We start from the raw sequence: 17,807 nt of genomic DNA on the forward strand, positions 1-17,807 counted from the left end.
TTGAGAGAGTCCCACTTGACTTCTCGAAGTATCTCAGTAATACTCGGGCGTCGACCGATCCACCGAGCGCTCTAGCGTAGTGATTAGCGCGCTGGCTTCGTTCAAACCCCCATCCGGGCATCCTGATTTAGGCTTTCCGTGATTTCCCTTAATCGCTTAACGCAAATGCCGGGAGCGTTCCTCTAAAAGGGTATGGCCGATTTCCGTCCCCATTCTCCCCTAATCCGAGCTTGTGCCCCGTCTCTAGTGACCTCGTTGTCGACGGAACGTTAAACACTAGTCTCCACCCACCCCTCCTGTTGACCGAACCTACAGGTAACTAACCCAGTCGCACGTCTCTGATTTGCTTCGATGGCTTCCTTTAATCCGACCCCGTTAGTATCTCAAATACTCGAGCAGAACTCAACAATGGTGTTCCGTACGCTGTCTCCTGTACACACAAGTTACATTTTCCTATAAGTTTCCAATAAACCGAAGTCGACCATTCACCTTTCTTACAACCGACTTACTTGGCCGTTCCATTTCACATCGCTTTGCAAAATTATTTCTACATTTTTAATCGACATGATTGCGTAAACAAGGGCCACCACTAATACTGTATTCGTACATTAAAGAACTGTTTTTCCTGTTGCTCTAGAAGAACTTACATTTTGCTACATGTACAGCTAGCCATTCATCACACCAACTGCAAATTTTGTCTATGTCCTCTTGCATCCCCGTATAATCACTGAGTGATAACAGTTCCCCGCACACTTGAGCATCATTAGAAAACAGTCGCAACTTGCCCCTCAACCTAACTGTCCGATCGCTTGTATACAGACAACAAGATCGATCCTACCACACTCTCCTGGAGCACTCCTGACGACACCCTTGTCTCTGGTGAACACTCGCAGTCGGGGATGATGTACTGGGGTCTATTACCAAAGAAGTCTTCGAAGCCCTCACATATCTGAAACCTATTCGATGTCTTCAAAATGGCTCTGAGCACTGTGAGACTTAACTTCTGAGGTCATCAGTCCCCTAGAACTTAGAACTACATAAACCTAACTAACCTAAGGACATCACATACATCGATGCCCGAGGCAGGGTTCGAACTTGCGACCGTAGCGGTCGCGCGGCTCCAGACTGTACCGCCTAGAACCGCTCGGCCACTCCGGCCGGCTCCGTGTCTTCGCTAACACTCTGCAGTGGGACACAGTGTCAAATGCTTCCGGATATCTGGGAATATCGATTCTGCCAGTTGCCCGTGATCCGTTGTTCGCAGGATATCCTGTTTACATTAAGTCTTCCCGTGTACGCCACCCAAATTCGAACGTCTGTGGTACCGCGACACCAGCTTCTTTTCTCCTTCGTCAGAGAGTAGTACTGCCAGCTGCTTCAGCTGGTCGTAGACAGTGTCTTCTGAGTTCATCGTCGGTAGTGAAGTGCTCAGTAGTCACCAAGACGTTCATCTTGAGGACTAGATGAAAGTCGGATGGTGCCGAGTGGGGACTTAAGTTTGAGTTTTTCCTTTGTTCGATTCGCAGTACGGGCTCATGCATCGTCATGAACGAGAATGATCCCTTCAGCAACCAACCCGCAGAGTTTGCTTTGGATTGACCTTAGGAGCCTGTGACAGTTATGTTTGTAACATATAACTTCTGTTCATCTGTAGAAATTGATGTATCTCATATCCGACGATGCGTTATCCCGACAATATAAATAAAGTCAGTCATTCACCAGTTGATGACGTTTTACTAAGTGACCTGTTAAGCTTTTCTGCAGTAATTCTCCACTTCTATAATATGGTTGCATGCTTCTTGTCGTATCTCTAGTTTCATGCGAGTGTCACTACGGACCTGTGCTGTCCCAGTATTCTCAACGATTACTCTCACGAAACCTCTTGTCAAAATTCCTCTGCCATCACAAAAAAACTGTTAACATAATTTTGCGATCTGACAGAGTCTGCTTAAATGATTTGGAATTTTTGGGAGTATAAGTGAGTATCCACAGCTTGGACTGTTACTTAGTTTCGGAGCTGACGTACCGCAAGCATGTCTCGTTCCCAGTCACGAAGCTGTTCGGAAATTCCTGCCATTTTCGTGGTAACGCTGAAGGAAAGTCAACGCCAGAACCGTTCTTTCAATTTCGTGAACATGGGCTATTTTGATTCTAAGCCTCTTGAAACTGAGAGAGTAAAATTGTTTTTCAATCTTTCTCCGATTTCTGCGTTTATTACAGGAAACAGTAGGAATAAAAACCGAAAATAGTCTACTTCAGAAACTGGTATTTTGAGCGGTTTTAACACTCTGGTTAAACAGACGTGAAAAAAATTGAAATAACCGAAAACCGGTTGTTCCAGTGATAACCGCCGTCCCTAGAGCGACGTGCGCAGCAAAAATTTCTTACACCGTCGGGTGAAAACGTTTTCCCGGACCTAGGCGGCGAGCAGAGTGGATGCGGGCCAGTTAGTACCACGGCACGGGCGGGCGAATGCCGCCTCACGGGAGCACTCTCGAATTTCCCGTGGCCGGCTGCACGCTCCGCTGGCCAAATATCGCGCGGCGGCGAAAAAGCGGCACGCGGAAGCAGCGCCCGTGACGGGGGGCGGGGAGGGGTTGCGCCGCCGCCGCCGCCGCCTGGTGCCGCGCGGCCGGGCTTCTTGCCCCGCCCCCGTCGCAGGCCCCCTCCGCCAGGCACTCGCGTCTCCAGCGACCTTCAGCTGCTCGCGACGCCCAGCTGCGGCCCTTGTTCCTCTAGCCCATTCTCTTCTCACAAAAAAAAAAAAGAAACTGCTTGCCACATTCTCTCTCACCTCACCATTTCACGGTCTTCGCTTGTTTTAGGACATTCGACCTTAAAACCAGATCGCCAGCAGACAATGGGCACTTGTATCTCACATCCCGTTGCTTGTTTCTGATACCTGCCCGCATAGCTTGAATGAGAGGTACACATTAATTTTCCCTCTTCCCTAGCTCGTATCGGTAATACATGCTCGTCCAAGTAGCGGGTTCGAACAGCAGTGGCAGTAGAGATGGTGCAGTGGTTGAGATGCACCACTGACATTTAAACCTGTCTCCGGTTATTCAGGCTTAAGTTTCCTGCGTTTCCCTAAATCTCGTAATCTGTCACTGAGTTGATGACGCTGTTTGAGATAGATAAACAGCCGCGCACCAACACGACTGGATAAATAGTTCCTTAGTGCAGAGAACATTCTTCATTCTTTATCTCTTATTTTTTCTTGCATCGACATAGTCCTCTGTCAAAATCATGACTGTTATCGTAGCCCAGCATTTCCTCTACTACGCTGCTTTAAGGTGGTGTCTCTAAACATTATCTCACTTTTTCAAATTGCTAATGATCTCTTTTCTCTCGGTATTGTCTGTATTATCCACTTGAACTTCTCCCATAAATATATCGATCTTGACAAACACACCAATCCGTGCACCAACAGTTACCTTCTTCCCCAAATACTAAATACATCGTCCAAAATGAAATGGTTATATTTGAATTCATGTTGTCATTTGGTTGAATTGACAAACATGCTTAGAAGTTATGCGTTACACAGTCTCTGAAGAGCAGTTAAAGGAAGTGATAATATAAGATTAAAAGACAGTTTTTTTTATTTATACCTCACATTCCAAAAATGGTTCACATGGCTCTGAGCACTATGGGACTTAACATCTGAGGTCATCAGTCCCCTAGAACTTAGAAGTACTTAAACCTAACTAACCTAAGGACATCACACACCTCCATACCCGAGGCAGGATTCGAACCTGTGACCGTAGCGGTCGCTCGGTTCCTGACTGAAGCGCCTAGAACTGCTCGGCCACACCGGCCGACCGTCACATTCCATAGGACCAAATTGAGGAGCTAAGATCCAAGGTAATGGAATGTGCCAGTACATGAAATTACAACATAAAAGTAATACTAGATAAAACTAAAATGTTTATGAACCCAAAAAAAGGCAAATCGTAAGTTTTAAGTAAATGCTAGCGACAATACCAACAAGAATCAGCTTAATTTTTCAAGGAAATCCTCGACAGAATAGAAAGAGTGACCCACGAGGAAACTCTTCCGTTTCGATTTGAAAGCGCATCGATTCCTGCTGAGATTTTTGAATTCGAGTGGCAGTTTATCGAAAATACATGCAGTTGTATACTGCACACATTACTGCACTAGAGTTAAGGAAGTCCGATCCAAATCCATGTTTGATTTCTGCCGAGTATTAACCGAGTAAAAGCTGCTTATTCTTGGGAATAAGCTGATATTGTTAACAAGAAACGATAGTAAGCAATATATATATATATATATATATATATATATATATATATATATATATATGTATGTATGTATGTATATTGTCAAAATACCCGGACTCGTGAAGAAGGATCGACAAGAGGTTCGTGAACTTACACGACTTGTTGCACGAGGTGCCCGTTTCTGAGCCAAAAATATCCTTTCAGAGTGGGAAGAGTTACCCCAAAATATAATACCATACAACATAAGCCAGTGGAAATAAGCAAAGTAGACCAATTTTCGTGTCGAACGATCACTCACTTCAGATACCGTTCGAAAAGTAAAAATGGCGGCATTAAGTCTTTGAACAAAATCCTGAACGTGGGCTTTCCACGACTCCTAGGAATTTGAACTGTTGAGTTTCGCTAATCATATGCCCATTCTGTGAAATAAAAACGTAAGGTTTGTTGAATTGTGCGTTACAAACTGTAAAAACTGAGTCTTACTGTGATTTAGCGTTAGTTTATTTTCTGCAAGCCATGAACTTAGGTCATGAACTGCACTATTTGAAACAGAGCCAAAGTTGCACACAACATCGATTACTAGCTAGTGTCATCAGCAAACAGAAATATTTTAGAGTTACCCGTAATACTAGAGGGCATATCATTTATATAAATAAGGAACAGGTGTGGTCCCAACACTGATCCCTGAGACACACCCCACTCGACCGTAACCCACTCATACCCCACATCACAGCCATTCTCAACATTATGAGCTGTTGAGGTGACCCAGTTGTGAGTTACTCCCCGTATTACGTAATGGTCGACTTTTCTCCTGAAAGCCACGCTCTGTTTAGCTCAAAGCGAATTGTATGAGAATGTAACCGAGGTGCCTAGAAACTACGGTGTGTACGCTACAAGAAAGGTGTTGCACATCGAGAGGAATGTTACTTCAAAATTGCGAGAGTCCACGTTTCAAAATGAGTCATTACTACTCCAACCTCTGTAAATACATTGCTGGCCATTAAAATTGCTACACCAAGAAGAAATGCAGATGATAGACGGGTATTCATTGGACAAATATATTATACTAGAACTGACATGTGATTACATTTTCACGCAATTTGGGTGCATAGATCCTGAGAAATCACTACCCAGAACAACCCCCTCTGGCTGTAATAACGACCTTGATACGCCTGGGCATTGAGTGAAACGGAGCTTAGATGTCGTGTACAGGTACAGCTGCCCATGCAGCTTCAACACGATACCACAGTTCATGAAGAGTAGTGACTGGCGTATTGTGACGAGCCAGTTGCTCGGCCAGCATTGAGCAGACGTTTTCAGTTGGTGAGAGATCTGGAGAATGTGCTGGCCAGGGCAGCACTCGAACATTTTCTGTATCCAGAAAGGCCCGTACAGGACCTGCGACGTGCGGTCGTGCATTATCCTGCTGAAATGTAGGGCTTCGCAGGGATCGAATGGAGGGTAGAGCCACGGGTCGTAACACATCTGAAATGTAACGTCCACTGTTCAAGGTGCCGTCAATGCGCCGGGTGATATGCCAGTATGGCGATGACGAATACACGCTTCCAATGTGCGTTCACCGCGATGTCGCCAAACACGGATGCGACCATCATGATGCTGTAAACAAAACCTGGATTCATCCGAAAAAATGACGTTTTCCCACTCGTGCACCCAGGTTCTGTCGTTGAGCACACCATCGCAGGCGCTCCTGTGTCTGATGCATCTTCAAGGGTAACCGCAGCCATGGTCTCCGAGCTATCAGCTCCATGCTGCTGCAAACGTCGTCGAACTTTTCGTGTAGATGGTTGTTGTCTTGCAAACGTCCCCATCTGTTGACTCAGGGATCGAGACGTGGCTGCAGGATCCGTTACAACCATGTGGATAAGATGCCTGTCATATCGACTGCTAGTGATACGAGGCCGTTGGGATCGAGCACGGTGTTCCTTATTACCCTCCTGAACCCACCGGTTCCATATTCTGCTAACAGTCATTGGATCTCGACCAACGCGAGCAGCAATGTCGCGATACGATAAACCGCAATCGCGATAGGCTGCAATCTGACCTTTATCAAAGTCGGAAACGTGATGGTACGCATTTCTCCTCCTTACACGAGGCATCACTACAACGTTTCACCAGGCATCGCCGGTCAACTGCTGTTTGTATATGAGAAATCGGTTGGAAACTTTCCTCACGTCAGCACGTTGTAGGTGTCGCCACCGGCGCCAACCTTGTGTGAATGCTCTGAAAAGCTAATCATTTGCATATCACAGCATCTTCTTCCTGTCGGTTAAATTTCGCGTCTGTAGCACGTCATCTTCGTGGTGTAGCAATTTTAATGGCCAGTAGTGTAGCTGCGAACGATCGGGCACCTCGGTACGACTAGGGTCGCGCCACGAGCTGTCCGCTACCAGAGGGGCGAGGAGCACGGTAAGAGAAAAGTGCCCTCTGCGCGTGCGCAACACGGCAACCAGATGTTAGGTGCAAACATCGTGCATGTCTTCTGTTAGCGTGCTAAGTGAGTCGGTGCGCGCAGCTTCAGGTCCTGGCGCCAGCGCCAGGCGACACGCCAGCAAGTTGCAGCGCCTTATACAGCGGAACCCGTGCTGTCAGTGCCTGAGCGCCGGAGCAGAAACACTGGACAAGGCGCCGCGTGCGCCGGCTGCACGCAGAACCCTGCACTAGCGGTGCGGCTGCAGCGAGGGCTACGCATGTGGCGTTCTTAGGTAGCGCCGTAGACGAGTGCAGACCGGTTTGCGTGGAACTGCGCGCTCCGTTCGCACAGCTACAGTACTCGCCACCCCTGGCGCAGTCAGAGGGACGCCGGGTGGCAGAACGGGTGCAGTGCAGGCGGGCGAGGCACGCGACCGCCCGGCCGCTGGCCCACTTGCCGCCCCTCTTCCGCGCCTGCTCCCTCCTGTCAGCCGTAAATCACGCGGCGAAAGTCAGCCCGGACAACATCTCGCACCCAGCGTGTACACCTCCGGCACGCGAGCGGTCCCTTTCACGAGAGCCCCGGTGCAGCGATAATTACACCCGCGGACAGCCGGATCGTTGCACACGGCGCGGACAAAACTACTTTTACAAACTTCCAGTGACGCCAAACTATACTGCTTCACACAAGGAAGTCCGCGTTCCGAAATTGCTAGTTTACTCTCGAAGAACTTGTCACAAAAAAATGGTTCAAATGGCTCTGAGCACTATGGGACTTGACATCTGAGATCAGCAGTCCCCTAGAACTTAGAACTACTTAAACCTAACTAACCTAAAGACATCACACACATCCATGCCCGAGGCAGGATTCGAACCTGCGACCGTAACAGTCCCGCAGTTCCGGACTGCGCGCCTAGAACCACGAGACCACCGCGGCCGGCGAACTTGTCACAACGTGCACGAAATATCTCTCTCGTCTACATCGTTGCACTCATCATTCTAAAGGCTAGTTCGATGCAGATATCTACGGTAATCAACTTCTGCAAGTCTAGTCGTACCCGCGTTTACTACTGCACCCAACACTCATACCAACCTCGCTTCGAACTCGTTTTACTAAGGTTTGAAGCTCCTCTTCACGTTTTTCCGTGTTTGCGATTTAAAAGTTGAGCTGTTTCCAAAATCAGCTTTATCCAAACACAATTTACTTTTGTATTTAGCCAGACATGTTTCGACACCTATGTGTCATCTTCTGTTGGTCATTTTTTTATTTCTGTAAAATGCAATATCAAACTTATAATAATTTATCTACTGTAGGCCTAAGAATTATAATACGTGCATTTTGCAGATGCAGCATGGCTAGTTTGCAGATGACATGCTGTCAAAAAAAACGACGAAAAAGGGCACAAAAAACAGACGAATAATAATGCAGTTCATTTACCAATGTAATCTTAAGGTGAACGTCTACATGGAACAAAGTAAAATCCACATATTATAATTCTTAGTCCTACAATAGATAAATTATCATAAATTTGATACTGCATTTCACAGAAATATAAAAATGACCCACAGAAGATGACACATAGGTGTCGAAACATGTCTGGCTAAATACAAAAATAAATTGTGATTGCATAAGGCTGATTTTCAAAACAACCCAACTCCCTTCTAACCTTCACCATCCTTCCGTGACATTGCATTTGAAAAGCCTCTGTCCTCCTCTTGTTTAGAGTCATCGTTCACCGTCAAATGGCTCTGAGCACTACGCGACTTAACTTCTGAGGTCATCAGTCGCCTAGAACTTAGAACTAATTAAATCTAACTAACCTAAGGACATCACATACATCCATGCCCGAGGCAGGATTCGAACCTGCGACCGTAGCGGTCCCTCGGTTCCGTTCACCATCAATCAAATACCCACAGAAAAGATTTCCTGGCGCTTAAATTTATATTCACTATTAGCAAACTCCTCTTTTTCAGGAACGCTTTTTTTGCTATCTTCTTTACTTCTACCGTAGTCGGTTTTAAAGTTACTTCTATAACTGGGCGTCTTACGGAGAAACTGCGTGTAACTGAATTCCTCGACAACAATCTGAGAACTGAGTGTCTCCTGGCGTACACAATTTTCAAACAACTTACGGGAATTCAGCCAGGTGATATTTGTACTAACAGCGACCTGTCCGTTGCAGTTTGCCTTGAAAATGGCGGGGTGTGCTACCGTCGAAATATCGGCGGTCGCTGTTAATATTACCTGGCTGAATCCCCGTAAGTTGCTTGAAAATCTGAGAACTGTCCGATCACTAAATTCCGATTACAGATTCAGATCTACAATCGGTGTAGTGACCCTACTTCTGAACATGAACTTATTTATGCAAATCACTTTTTAGGGATATGATTATAGTAATGTAAAATGTATCTCTCTGTACATTAGATTCCACAAAAGAATGATTCACAAGAATACTCAGAATTGTTAATTAATTTAAATGTGCCCAATAACAAAAACGCGAGTGTTGAATTTACATGAAATTTCACTAACTGAAATCTGTTTCTAATATTCTGCCAAAAACGTTTCTTTAGAATGAAATTTAAAATTTTCCTGGTGAACTGAATGTTCGAAGATGTTTCGAGATTGCAGTCAGTCGTCGTAAACTTCACGATATTTCAACTTGACACCTGGCAGTCATCTCCAAGTGACTGGCAGGTGTCCAATTGAAAGATCGTGGAGTGAAATTTACGACGACCGGCTGCAATAGCGAAATCTCTTCCAACGTTCCGTTCCTTCAGGCTCTACAATAAATTCTTATCCTGCAACGGATAACTTCTCTCTGCTCTCCATGCACCGCAAATGATGATCTGAAATAAATAACTGCGTGCCAGTTTGCCTTCTTATTCTTTTTACTTTCAAGCTGATGTTTCAGGAAATTAGTTCTTGATTCTCTTTCAAAATTATTAACTATTGTTCACGCAAAAGTCTTGACAATGCAAATTTTACCCAACATATTTCTTTGAACATTGAGGATATTCTTTATGAAATATCTATAAATGACAAAACGAAGTACTTTGAAATGCTTTTAATGACCCAAAAGTGAACTCCATCTAATACGAATAACCAGCATTCTCTCTCTCCGCATCGTCATACTCGATAATGTCTACCTCTACAAAATATTTCTATTACAAAAATTTGTTTTCTTGAATTCGTAATACATTACTATTTAACTAATCTAAATGATAATTAGAATACTGAACACGTAGTTGATAGTTCTCCCTGATTACAAACACGTAGATATTTCTGGGCACAATAAAATCTTTGCACAGCAGTAGCTACTGAACTCGTGCTTGCCGCTAACAAAATAAGTTACCTTTTTCTGAAGTGCTGTTTCTTTATCCTGTCAACTTAAAAATCATCCTTCATCCAAAAGTTACGCATCACGGAATATCTCAAATAGCAATCTTTGTGCCGCACGTATGCTACCCAAGCTGATCATTCCGCCATGATACAACGATACCCTCTCTCCACGATTCCACAACTGCTACTGCGCAAGGCAGCGATTCGACTCGACTCGCTTGTTACCCACTAAGGCGCCCGCGCTTTTCTTAACAACGCAACCTCTGGAAATCAGCGACTGTGTATCGGTCACGTGTTGAGTATGCAAAGATATTTAAAGTGACGACTTTCCGAAAAAAGTGAAAATTTTCATTATATTTGCATTCAAAGAACACCAAATGTTAATATACCAAACTAACTGTGATTTACTAGCATTTCATTTGGTGTACAAATCTTTCAAATTATTTTGCTGCCCGAATATGAAAATTCGTCTACCATTTTCCGTGTCTCACTTTCTAGTCCAATTCCCTCCGCATAACCGTACTCAATTCGACTACACTCCATAGCCCTTGTTTACTTTTATTAATGACCAGCTTATAACCTCTTTTCAGTATACTATCCATTCCGTTCAACTGATCGTCCAAGTCCTTTGTCTTATTTAACACAATTACGATGCCACTGTCAGACCCGAAAGCTTTTATGTACATCCGGAATAACACGAGAGATAGGTTACAAACTTGATAACTCAGAATTCTATAAACAAACCAACAAATTTAGACAAATATTTTCAGCTACAGGAAAACAAAATCCCGTCATGTTACCAGTCCAACTTCTTCGGCAACAGTCCTCTGTGGAAGAGGTTTGCCAGTCGGTGTGTTTATGCGGCCATTCGTATACACCGTGATCACCCAGACGCGGTTCTTATTTTCGAGCAGAAGGTACATTCCTTGAAGGGAGTGTTACAAGTCGTACGGTTGCAAATGTCCGGCCGAGCCTGGTAGATCATGACCAGGATCTTAGCTTAGCTGCCTCCCATGTTAATGCTCCGTATTTTGTCCTGAGGATCTGGATATGCACTCAGCCCTTTTGATCGCTCAATTGGTTCTTCGCCACGTGCCCGCTAACAGCTGTAAGATCAATTGAAACTGGAGTAACTCCAAATATCTACGGCAGTATAGTTGCACATCAAGTCTTTATCAATCCGACCGCTCTCCATTCTGTGCCTCGTGACTGTCCTGGATGTCATCTGGTGGTTACGGTGTCACGGCCTGGCTTTGTATCACGAGACTCGATTCTAGGAATCTTGAACCGAACAGAATTGACATTTGAGAACATCCAGCACTGGCAATTGGATTATCAAGACCGCTCATCGGTGGCACTTGAGGCGACTTTTGCGCCGGACTACAGATGGTTAGCAGCCGCCTCTCGTTGCCACTTAATCCAATTTATGGAGCTGGTTTTTTCCTCCTCAAACGTCCGGCGGCTCTACAATTGCGTGCAAGACACCGCGTCAACGCTTTCTAGACAGCGTTCTGCTGGAACAGGTTTGCCGTTCCCTTTCTTGGACCTGTTGTCCAGCTTCCCAGCTGGTACGAACGCCCCTGTCGGTTTATTGCGCGGCTCAACATTCTTCACAAGAGGTGAAGGCCACGTCAAGGTTGTGTAAAAATTAGAGTTTCTGCTGTATTTTGGATAAATCTGTAACAAAAGGCTGCGTTCTTTAACCAATAAGCCAATCATTACAAGTAAAAAGTTTGTGAAGTCTAATATTGGTTTGGACAGTACTGTATTTGACTAAACATAGTTTTGTGGTGCCACAGAACCTTGCCTCTATGTGAAAGAAGAACGCCTTTTGTTAACATTACGCTAAAAATACTTACGTTGACAATTCGAACCAAACTTAACCCTTACAAGCACAGTATTTTCGTAGTCGGAAGTCTTGACGAATACAACGACGCAATTGTTTATTTCATACTATTGAAATTCACAAATTTTTAGGAAAAATTTACATAAACGTCAATTTTACTATTTGTAAGTGCTCTACTAAGCCATTGGCGTAGTAAGGCCGGTCAATGAAGACCAGGAAAGGTCGAATGTGGGAATTAATTGGTGCAGTCGCAAATTTTTATACGGTGGTCGGAAGGAGTGCCATGAAATCTCGACAGGTAGGGGCGAAGTGTTGGGTGCGTTTGAAGGTCACTTTTGTACATTTCTCTTGAATAACTCCAAAACTACGGCGTCTAGCGAAAACATATCCCAGTACAAAATTTAAGTATTTTAAATTTCCTACAAAAAGACCCTGTTCATTTTTTTCTGTGGGACTAGTAGTTTGAGGGCAACGAGCGAGAGAATATGTAAATCTCGCATATGCGTTTTGAACGCCAGATACAGTAGTGGAAACTGGTATAAAGGCACATGGTTATTTGTGGAATAACATATTTATTTACGTATTTGATATTGTACGAATTTTTCCCGTCCGGTTTACAACAAAGTAAGACAAAATACATTCTCATCTCGCCATTAGAATTAGGCGAGAGCCTTAAGTTGAAAAAAAGTTGGAATTTCTGGTTGAATCGGCGCAAAGTTGGTATAACGACAGATCCGGTAGACGATGCGCACAGTGTGAATGCCACCAGTTCTCTACTGTATGGAGGTGTGTCTGCTAACGTCGTACGGCGGTTATTGTGATAATGCCGCGTGGAAGGCATCTATTGGGTGATTGGGTGACGAGCAAGCAAGTATTAAGGTGTACAAAGAAACAGACCTATCTAATCACCATATTGCTAAGATATTAGGGCGTTCCAATTTTCTTATCAATAATGTTGTCAGACGGAGTGCACAGTATGGCAAAAATGGTAAATATGTCCAGACATGAAAATCGTCAGTATCAGATATGGGTTTGATTGTGCGTAAAACAAAAGTCAACAGCTTGTGTTCCTGTCAAAACGTGGTTGATTTGCAGTTATCAGTCACTTCCAGACTCGTCAGACAAATGCTGGCTCAAGAAACGGCGACGTACGCCTCCTTTAAAGAATTCACATCAGGAGGTTCGATTGAAGTTTGCAGAAGAACATATGTCATGGAGCGTACTATGGAACAAAATAATTTTCTGTGAAGAGAAGTAGTTGAATGTGGGTGCGCCAGATAGTTTCCAGTATTACCGATACGATCTCCGTGCTGAAGAACACGGTCGGATGAACGGAAACTTTGGCGGTGGCAGTGTTATGGTCTCGGTAGCATAATCGCCCATAATCGCATGGGTGCACTCCAAAATGAAGTCCGATGATTATACTGGAACGTCGGAAATTGAATTGGTCCGTATGTGTGATTAATATGTCGATTATAATTTACTATTCCAACTCGATAAGGTTGGGATTCACAGGTCTGCCAAAACAAAGTCGTGTTTCTGAGATGGCCGTCGACAAGTTCGGATTTAAATTCAATTGAGAATTCGAATGGAGTGGACCTCAATCTCGGAAGACCAACGACGACTGAAGAGAATGGTTCAACGTGACAGAAGTGCAACCCGTCCGCAAATTGCTGCAGATTTCAGTTCTGGGCCGTTAACAATTGTCAGCGTGCGGACCATTCAACGAAACATGATCGATATGGGCTTTCGGAGCCGAAGGCCCACTCGTGTACCCTTGATGAATGCACGACACAAAGCTTTACGCCTCGCTTTTGCCCGTCAAAAGCACATTGGTGATGATTGGATACATGTTGCCTGATCGGTCGAGTCTCGTTTCCAATTGTATCGACGGGATGGATGTACATGGTTATGTAGACAATTTCGTGAGACCATGGACTCTGCATGTCAGGAGGGGACTGTTGAAGCTAGTGGAGGCTCTGTAATGGTATGGGGCGTGTGCAGTTGGAGTGACACGGGACCCCTGATACGTGTACATAGGACTCTGACAGGTGAGACGTACGTAAGCATCCCGTATGATCACCTGCATCCACTCATGTCCACTGTGCATTCCAACGTACTTGGGTGATTCCAGCAGGACAATGCGACGCCCTACACGTCCAGAATGGCTACAGTGTGGTTCCAGAAAGACTATTCTTCCAATTGTATCCAGGGTATGGATGTACATGGTTATGTAGACAATTTCGTGAGACCATGGACTCTGCATGTCAGGAGGGGACTGTTGAAGTTAGTGGAGGCTCTGTAATGGTATGGGGCGTGTGCAGTTGGAGTGACACGGGACCCCTGATACGTGTACATAGGACTCTGACAGGTGAGACGTACGTAAGCATCCCGTATGATCACCTGCATCCACTCATGTCCACTGTGCATTCCAACGTACTTGGGTGATTCCAGCAGGACAATGCGACGCCCTACACGTCCAGAATGGCTACAGTGTGGTTCCAGAAAGACTATTCTTCCAATTGTATCCAGGGAATGGATGTACATGGTTATGTAGACAATTTCGTGAGACCATGGACTCTGCATGTCAGGAGGGGACTGTTGAAGTTAGTGGAGGCTCTGCAATGGTATGGGGCGTGTGCAGTTGGAGTGACACGGGACCCCTGATACGTGTACATAGGACTCTGACAGGTGAGACGTACGTAAGCATCCCGTATGATCACCTGCATCCACTCATGTCCACTGTGCATTACAACGGACTTGGGTGATTCCAGCAGGACAATGCGACGCCCTACACGTCCAGAATGGCTACAGTGTGGTTCCAGAAAGACTATTCTTCCAATTGTATCCAGGGAATGGATGTACATGGTTATGTAGACAATTTCGTGAGACCATGGACTCTGCATGTCAGGAGGGGACTGTTGAAGCTAGTGGAGGCTCTGTAATGGTATGGGGCGTGTGCAGTTGGAGTGACACGGGACCCCTGATACGTGTACATAGGACTCTGACAGGTGAGACGTACGTAAGCATCCCGTATGATCACCTGCATCCACTCATGTCCACTGTGCATTCCAACGTACTTGGGTGATTCCAGCAGGACAATGTGACGCCCTACACGTCCAGAATGGCTACAGTGTGGTTCCAGAAAGACTATTCTTCCAATTGTATCCAGGGGATGGATGTACATGGTTATGTGGACAATCTCGTGAGACCATGGACTCTGCATGTCAGGAGGGGACTGTCGAAGTTAGTGGAGGCTCTGAAATGGTGTGGGGCGTGTGCAGTTGGAGTGACACGGGACCCCTGATACGTGTACATAGGACTCTGACAGGTGAGACGTACGTAAGCATCCCGTATGATCACCTGCATCCACTCATTTCCACTGTGCATTCCAACGGACTTGGGTGATTCCAGCAGGACAATGCGACGCCCTACACGTCCAGAATGGCTACAGTGTGGTTCCAGAAAGACTATTCCGAGTTTAAACAATTCCGCTGGCCACCAAAGTCGCCAGACACGAACATTATTGAGCCTATCTGCAACGTGCTCTTACAGATTTATGGACAGCCCTACAGGATGCATGGTATCAGTTGGCTCCAGCACTACTTCAGACGTTAGTCGAGGGCACGCCACGCCGCGCTGGGACACTTCCGTGTGCCCGCGGGGTCCCTACACGATAATAGGCACGTGTACTGGTTTCTTTGGTTCTTCATTGTACCCTGTACTATTAACCCCTGTTCTGAGTGCCTTGAATAATGTGCCACTGCCCCTAGAGCGCGCTTACTGATGCCTGTGTGTGTGCCTCGGCAGAACCCCGCGCGGCGGTCGTGGTGGACCAGACGGCGGAGCCCTCCTGGCGGCTGCCCGACACCGTCTTCGAGACGGCGGGCACCAACTACTTCACGGCCAGCCACGGCCTGGTGCAGACGCATCCGGCGCGCGGGCCCGGGGCCGCCGCCGGCCTGCGCACCATCGACTTCGGCAGCCGCGCGCTCAGCGAGCTGCGGCGCAACCCGTCGCTGTCGGCGCCAGACGAGTGCGCGCGCGCCTGCCGCGAGGACGAGCCGCCGCGCATCTGCTACTACCACTTCACGCTGGAGCTCTACAACGTGCTGGGCGCGTGAGTAGCTCATTCCTCAAACTGGCTGGGGGGGGGGGGGGGGGGCTATCGAGTACGGGCTCCCACAGGGTTCCGTCTTAGGTCCTTTACTGTTCTTGATATACACGGTGATTCAAAAAGAATACCACAACTTTAAAAATGCGTATTTAATGACAGAAACATAATATGACCTTCTGTTATACATCATTACAAAGAGTATTTAAAAACGTTTTCTTTTCACTCAAAAACAAGTTCAGAGATGTTCAATATGGCCCCCTCCAGACACTCGAGAAATATCGACCCGATACTCCAACTCGTTCCACACTCTCTGTAGCATATCAGGCGTAACAGTTTGGATAGCTGCTGTTATTTCTCGTTTCAAATCATCAATGGTGGCTGGGAGAGGTGGCCGAAACACCATATCCTTAACATACCCCCATAAGAAAAAATCGCAGGGGGTAAGATCAGGGCTTCTTGGAGGCCAGTGATGAAGTGCTCTGTCACGGGTTGCCTGGCGGCCGATCCATCGCCTCGGGTAGTTGACGTTCAGGTAGTTACGGACAGATAACTGCCAATGTGCTGGCGCTCCATCCTGCTGAAATATGAATTGTTGTGCTTCTTGTTCGAGCTGAGGGAACAGCCAATTCTCTAACATCTCCAGATACTGTAGTCCAGTTACAGTAGCACCTTCGAAGAAAATGGGACCAAAAACTTTATTGGCTGAAATGGCACAGAAAACGTTCACCTTAGGCGAGTCACGTTCATACTGAGTTGTTTCCCGCGGATTCTCAGTGCTCCATATACAGACATTGTGACGGTTGACTTTCCTGTTAGTGTCGAAAGCTTTCTGTTGAGCGGTCGCCACCTTAGCATCAACTGACGCTGATGCCTAGTCAACAGCGCCTCAAGCGAACAAATGTACAACTAAATGAAACTTTATAGCTCCCTTAATTCGCCGACAGATAGTGCTTAGCTCTGCCTTTTGTCGTTGCAGAGTTTTAAATTCCTAAAGTTGTGGAATTCTTTTTGAATCACCCTGTACATTAATGACTTACCATTGCACATTGATGAAGATGCAAAGTTAGTTGTTTTTGCTGATGATGCAAGTATAGTAATAACATCCAAAAACCGAGAACTCAGTGATGTAATTGTAAATGATGTTTCTCACAAAATTATTAAGTGGTTCTCAGCAAACAGACTTTCTTTAAATTTTCATAAAACACAGTACAGGGCTATTACAAATGATTGAAGCGATTTCATAAATTCACTGTAGCTCCATTCATTGACATATTGTCACGACACACTACAGATACGTAGAAAAACTCATAAAGTTTTGTTCGGCTGAAGCCGCACTTCAGGTTTCTGCCGCCAGAGCGCTCGAGAGCGCAGTGAGACAAAATGGCGACAGGAGCCGAGAAATCGTATGTCGTGCTTGAAATGCACTTACATCAGTCAGTCATAACAGTGCAACGACACTTCAGGACGAAGTTCAACAAAGATCCACCAACTGCTAACTCCATTCGGCGATGGTATGCGCAGTTTAAAGCTTCTGGATGCCTCTGTAAGGGGAAATCAACGGGTCGGCCTGCAGTGAGCGAAGAAACGGTTGAACGCGTGTGGGCAAGTTTCACGCGTAGCCCGCGGAAGTCGACGAATAAAGCAAGCAGGGAGCTAAACGTACCACAGCCGACGGTTTGGAAAATCTTACGGAAAAGGCTAAAGCAGAAGCCTTACCGTTTACAATTGCTACAAGCCCTGACACCCGATGACAAAGTCAAACGCTTTGAATTTTCGGCGCGGTTGCATCAGCTCATGGAAGAGGATGCGTTCAGTGCGAAACTTGTTTTCAGT

The 17,807-nt window shown here is 45.8% G+C and overlaps 1 protein-coding gene across 1 annotated transcript in view; it reads left to right on the top strand.

Annotated features, from left to right (window-relative positions):
- The window catches only part of LOC124787932 (L-ascorbate oxidase), a 200,455-nt gene that overhangs the window by 113,083 nt on the left and 69,565 nt on the right, over window positions 1-17,807 (top strand). The window contains exon 2 of the mRNA XM_047254922.1: window positions 15,668-15,977. The gene's annotated coding sequence lies outside the window, so the exon portion shown is untranslated. The remainder of the gene's footprint in view (window positions 1-15,667; window positions 15,978-17,807) is intronic.

The sequence above is a fragment of the Schistocerca piceifrons genome, chromosome 3, assembly GCF_021461385.2.
Source record: "Schistocerca piceifrons isolate TAMUIC-IGC-003096 chromosome 3, iqSchPice1.1, whole genome shotgun sequence".
Lineage (NCBI taxonomy): Eukaryota > Metazoa > Arthropoda > Insecta > Orthoptera > Acrididae > Schistocerca > Schistocerca piceifrons.